The sequence below is a fragment of the Trachinotus anak genome, unplaced genomic scaffold (assembly GCF_046630095.1).
Source record: "Trachinotus anak isolate AG129_WGS33_773 ecotype Australia unplaced genomic scaffold, CSIRO_AGI_Tana_v1 ptg000014l, whole genome shotgun sequence".
Taxonomy (NCBI): domain Eukaryota; kingdom Metazoa; phylum Chordata; class Actinopteri; order Carangiformes; family Carangidae; genus Trachinotus; species Trachinotus anak.
The window spans coordinates 8,852,550-8,858,928 of record NW_027273865.1 but is presented as its reverse complement, the minus strand read 5'-3'; the positions used below and the strand labels follow the sequence as shown (position 1 = coordinate 8,858,928).

The 6,379-nt window shown below is 41.4% G+C and overlaps 1 protein-coding gene across 1 annotated transcript in view; it reads left to right on the top strand.

The window, feature by feature from the left end:
• The first annotated feature begins 1,539 nt into the window (after window positions 1-1,539).
• The window catches only part of frya (furry homolog a (Drosophila)), a 50,398-nt gene continuing 45,558 nt past the window's right edge, over window positions 1,540-6,379 (top strand). The window contains exon 1 of the mRNA XM_071496111.1: window positions 1,540-1,683. The gene's annotated coding sequence lies outside the window, so the exon portion shown is untranslated. The remainder of the gene's footprint in view (window positions 1,684-6,379) is intronic.

Sequence of the window (6,379 nt, the reverse complement as noted above, 5' to 3'; positions counted from 1 at the left end):
ACAGAGCTCTTGGGCATGCTATCATCTTGAATCAGTAACATTCTCTCTCCCTGGGTGCTAAAACAGTGATGTCTGAGAGGTTGATGGCCGGCCATTGAACTGCGTCCAACCCTGTCAGAGTATCTGCTCTCATGAACAACCACTGGGCCTCTCTGTGGCTTTGGGTTCACACATTACAAAGACCTTTTTCAAAAAGCAACTCAGACCTTAAACTTTAACTTCTGACACATCTATTAGAGCCAAGAGAGATATTTGTGAGTGCTGTTCTCTGAAGACGTGTGGGCGTCTGAAGCTCCAGTGTAAACTAAAGAAAACACCACGTCTTTGCCAAACTGTAATATGTGCAATTGTGTATATTTCATCTCAGTGAAAATCATTCTCTCCTCCTCTTCTCAACTGTGATCTCTTACAATTGTACATATAGGTGGTGTTGGTGTTTCCCACCTCCTCCTCAAAGATATTTCTACTTTTAGCAGGTTCTTTGACGCCATCTGCTGGGTCCTCATGAAACTAAATTTACTGAACGTCCAAAGCGGCAGTCTCATCCACCAAACACATCAATGCAATATACAGCCCTCTGTATTTGTGTTTATTTATATGGCATTTTTAGGTAATTGCCAACTCTTCCATGCTGCATTGTTTGAGGCAAAGCTACGCTGAAGCGAATTCCCTGAGTTATCTCACCGAGATCATTTTATTTCAGTCGTCTTTCTTATTGATTTGATGTGGAAACATTAAGCAAATGTGTACAAGGAAAACAAAACAAATGAGTGGAATTGAAATGGCAGACAAGCCCACAGGCCAGGAAGCTTGTTAAGTCTATTATGGCCAAAATCCCCGGTGTGGATGCAGTGTTACATACTGTAGCGGCAGCAGCATATACTAAATAAATAAACGCAGTATGTGGACAAAACTGGATGTTCTTTAAAAGGGACCAGTCAAAGTCATACATAATCAGATTTTTTAAAGCTTTTATTATATTTTGTATTAACATTGTTTTGTTTTCTGTTTTGATTTCATTTTTTTTCTTTTGCTGAGTTATCCATCTAGGGATGCAAACAGGCCTAGACTAAAATACTGTGGTATGTGGCATCGGCCCATGCTTTGTAGGTGTGACTATGGAAATAAACATTAAATAAGTAAGTATGTGGTCAAATTCAGCTGTTAATGAGATACATTTTACAACAATACATGTGAATAAATGCCAGGCCATTTATTTTAATTACATCATGATTTAGGCAAATATGTTCATTGGGACATTCCTGTTCACTTACATTATTAAAAAATAATAACTTGATATCTTATGTTTTTAGTGACTGCTGCAAACCGCTGCAACCTTAAATGACTTTATCATGCTTTACATACCACCACACAGTAACTACACGATATTTGCCTTTGATGTAACAGTCTGTGGTACTCACTCTGATATTAGAGTCTAGGCTTTCCTGTCTGACTGACCGCAGAGTGGGCTGGCACGGCTGCGGGCCAGGTCATCACGCAGACTGAGGAGAGCCGGCGCCCCGCATGTTCTCCGCTCTTCAGGAGCTCATGAGCAGGGTGGCCGCTGGGGGCGGGGCCTGGCTCTGCGGCGGAGAGAAGCGGAGCGCCTGGAGGGAGCCCGACACTGAAACTTCTCTGGTGGAGATGGAGCAAGCCGAACAAACGCACCTGCCGTAGTCCAAGGTATTTATCATCTTTTCAAATCTTGACAAGTCTCTGCCTCTTTTTCTGCAGCTCATCTCTCGGCGCAGCAGCTATGGCCGGAGGAAAACTGTGCGCCCAACTTATCTCTATATTTCATGACAGTCACACTGAGGGCCTTTCATTACCCTGAAACGAGAGTATAGGCGCTGTAATTGCTCTAAACTGGTTCAAGTCAGCGGTTGTAAATAAAATCGAGCACTATGTTTTATGTTTTATGTTTTATGTTTTAGTTTTTTTTTTTTTTGACATGTTTCTAAAATAAAACCCAACTTCTGTTCACCTTGAAGCATGTAGTTCCACTGGCCCTTTGCGTGACAGCTGCTGCGGGGTGAGTCTTTCAGCATTACTGAGGTGCTTTACTGTAGTAGTGTGTGCTGTACTGAGGAAGACCTTCTCTTTTAGCTGAAGGGCCGCAGATTCACTTATCTGTAGGGGGCGCTGTGTTGCACTGTGAAAAGAAATCTATTACAGGCTGTTTTGGGGACACCGGGGTGACTGAGCTGTCAGCACTGACATTGTCAGATAGTTGTTAGCCTTTTTGTGTGGGGTTTGCTTGTTGTCCTTGTGTTTCCTGCAGGTGCTCTGTTTTTCTACCCCTTGTCCACATGTATGTGTTTCACCTGTGACAGACTACCTGGCCTGGCAGTGCCCGCTCACCTGATGCAGAGGTCCTTGGCTTCGGGCACCTTTAGACCACCTCAGTGTTGACTCGCTTTGCTCATACTTTAATTAAACGTATTAAATTACTGCTGCAGGAAGAAAAGCATAACCAAAGACGTAGTATAAGTTTTGACAGTATTATATCATTTACACAGCTGAGATTATCTAAATTATTACTCGTGTTGCCTCCTTTCCTTTAGGATGGCATCAAACCTGACACTCAAAATTGAAGCAGTGCTCTACCTTGCATGTATTACACTACAGTCAGTTTGTTTGAAGAACTGTCTATTTGGGTAGCTCCACTGATCCCGCATCACAAAAACGTCAGTTATGTGAGGAGACTTCTCAAACTCAAAATGAGGATTTTCCAACTTGATTCTGCTCAGATTTAGTTGACACCGTTATTTTGTTTCGTGCTATTTCTGCAAAACAAACAGAACAGACTTGTTTGTGCGGGAGCACTCCATAAATAATGTAGACTTGAACTGACTTGACTTTATCGTCACTCCAGTGAAACTCAAACTCTGCAATTTTTGTGCATGTTAATTTTGAACCAAAAATGTCTCTCGCATAAAAACTTCAACCTTTGCTTCAACAATAACTATCACCATCAATGATACCATAGACTGACACATTTTTATTTAGAATTCAGTGGCAGCACTTCCTTCTCTGTTAGATGTGATCAAGGATTTTCTTCTTTAAGGCGGCAAGTAGGATAATAAAATAAAAGCACAGGCCTTCTTGTCCAAGAGGAGCTGGTGCTGGGAATATCAAGGTGTCTTTAGCAGAGAAGTGTAGTGGTTTTATAGATTTTCAACCCTCCCTCAGTAAAGAGAGAGTGTATGCCTGGAGGCAGTGGTTATAATGAGGGCTTTAACAACTCAACTTATCATATCTCTCCTTTTTTTATATTTATAGAACTCAGATAAACCCTTGGGCTATCCGCCTGGCAAAAAAGACTGATTGATAATACTTTGAATTCGGTGTGTGTACCGTGATAACATTGGGTAAATGCTGAAATATTTATCAAGAGTGATCAGCAAGTGTTTTTTTTCCCTTCAAAGGTGAGGCAAAGCTTTTGATGCACAGTGCATAAGGACTCACTACTACTCACCTCACTGTAATTGGATATGCATGTTGCTTCCTTCACCTTTTCTTTGTGTGTGTGTTCAGTATGGAGCTCCTCCCTCTTCAGGTTGATAATAGGCAGGCAGCGCTGGGAACAGGTGCAGTTTGTGGACTTGTTTGCAGCCCTTGAATGGTCCTTTTGTGTGTTGACCCAACCCAGACCCAGAGCAGTGTGGAGAGTAGGTGACCCAGTGAATAATTAGTCTCGGTGGATGCTTTTACACATGTGAAATGTTGAGGATGACTTAAAATGGCCAGGATCAGGAGTCAGTGGCGTGCCTGACCTGTAAAAGTTGTAAAAGGTTTTAACAGCTGTAAGAGGTTGACAGCCTTGCTCCCATGTGGTGTTAAGTTATCATTATGCAAAGTCCTTCCACTTAGTATTCAAGGGATTTGTAAATGTTTAAACAGTTCCCCTGTCCAGTTGCTCAGTGTTGCTTTTTCTCTGAGCACCAAGAGAAAACAGTTAAGTCAAATGCACTTCAGTGGCACAGTGACACTGACATTTTATCACTTGAAGTTGTGAAGTGTGTTACGTAACAATCATCTGTATCCAGACCAGCATCAGTTCCCACAGTACCCTGTGTGTTTGTCTACTTGTTGCATCAGTGCGCTATTCAAGAGTCCACGAGCATAGCTGGAATTAACCTTCAGCTACTTTGAGCTAACATTAGGGCCTGATATCTATCAATTATTCATCGTGTTCTGCTCTGCCTGTGCAAATCTAAATGTGTCTCACCATGGAAACAGCCTTCTGTCTCTGCCGGGGGGTGTTGGTTTCAACGGTCGTGCCGACTCCAACCCTGCTGCTCGGCCCAGGCTGTCCTGCTCTGCTCAACCTTCTGATATATACAATCAAATAAACAGTTTTACAGATTGTACCAGATATTTTCTAACTCAGGTCAGCTTGTTATTTGGTTCATGTGGTTTTCAGACTGGACAAAAGTTTATGCAGAAGTAATAATGGCTGATAAAGATTTATTTATTCATATATTTTTTTTGTCTACATTGTTTTCAACATCACTGATTTCCTTGTGATGATTTATTTTTGTCTTAGTAATTTTGTAAAAAGTAATTACAGTATATTTTATTACATTGAGAAATAACACACTCCAGTTGTATCTGCCAATAGATAGAATGGCCAACTATAATTGGTAAAAAGAAATAAATTAAAACCCAGCCGAACTTGCTAGTACTTGCTACTGAATGACTGTGACTCCTGATATCATGGACTCACAGACTGCCCCATTTCTTTAGCCAGTTTACGGTCATTAGTTGACTCAGCGCGTGTGTAACTGCACATTTGTACATGTGTGTAAACTGCAGGGCTGAGTTCAGTTGTGAGGGTTGAGCAGACATTCATACCCAGCACAAGCTCTTTCTCAGATAGAGGAATCCTTGACTAAGAGTTAAGTGACATTACAGTGGGACTTGTCAGTGTGTTTTTGTTGCACACTAGAGGGCGCACTGTCACTACAACAGACTTTGGTAGTTCAAGTCATTTTCAGTCATAATGCAGTATAGTACAGTGGCCTGTGTCTCAGGTACTTTGGATAAATCTTCCCAGAGTGTAATTTTTTTTGTTATGAATACCTCAATACATGAATATGCAGAAGAATAAACAGTAACTGACACAATCCGTGCCAAACAACTCTGGAAGAGAGGACAATCATTTCTGATAAAAGTTTAAATTTAAATGTAAAATCAAAAATCAAACGCAAAGTCAAGAATTTTAAATGTGTAAATTCAAACAGCTGAGCAGGCTCATTTGTGAATGGACAAGAGTGAGTGTTGGCAGGTGTGTGTGTGTTGTTTTGTTGGATTTCAGTTTCCTGTTGTTGGTCTACTGTCTTGGGATCAGATCTTTCAACCCCAAACATAAAGCAAGTCTGGATGTTTTGAAGACATGTCTTTGCTTTGCTTGTTATTACTATAAGAACATGATGATTCGTATCCTGAAGGACTTTTTTAATTCGGTCAGCAGGCTCGTAGGAAATAATAATGTAATTCATCATTCTGCAGGATCAGTAGAAATATGATAAATGTACTTTGTTGTTTTTGACGGTTTTCTCAAGTGTGCTGCTGCAGAGGCGTTCATCTGAAACTGTTTTCTTTGGGCTACCTTTTTCTCTGACAGGTGGATGAAAAGTGAAGCTACTGCTGGACTTGTTAGACGGAGGAAAAACTCGTTGCCAGGGGGCTCTCTGATGTGCTGCTTTTCTCTTTGACATAGTTCAGCCCTGTATGCTCAGTCAGTCATGAAGTTAGTCATGTTTAGGTGTGATTGTTTTGTACAGCAGTCCTTGAAAAAACAAGTCAATGACGTGATGGCTGGTTGTTCCACGTTCTATCTGAAGTTTCTTCCTAAAACAGAAAACGCCTCTTCTTCACGCGCATACACAGGTTGTTTGTATTGCTGATGTAGGTCAGACTAGGAAAAACTGGTTCATGTGGTAGGTGTGTCCACTCAGTGTTCACATCAGTGGCTGAAAAAGACTGAATAGAGCATTAGCTGCAAGCTGTGTGAACGTTCCTCAGGATTTACGTCGCACTCATTCCTTGATGGTTTCACACTTTTCCCTCATTTCCTCAATCACGCCCCAGACATAAACGGCAGGAAATAATGCAGAGGAAAGACAACACGGGCCTCAGCACAGAGGACTGCGTATAGAAGAAAAGGCTGGGAATGTGCAGATGTTGTTTACTGGACTAATGGAATAATCTGCAGCATGTGGAGGATCTGTTTCTTTGTCAGACACCTCAGAATGTGAAGAAGAGTTGCTGTACAACTTTTAAATGCTCTCATATTCTCGCCCTTCTTCTGCTGGTAATGTTTACACGATCATCTAAGAAATTAGTTTGCCTCTCATTAACACTGCCAGGGGCA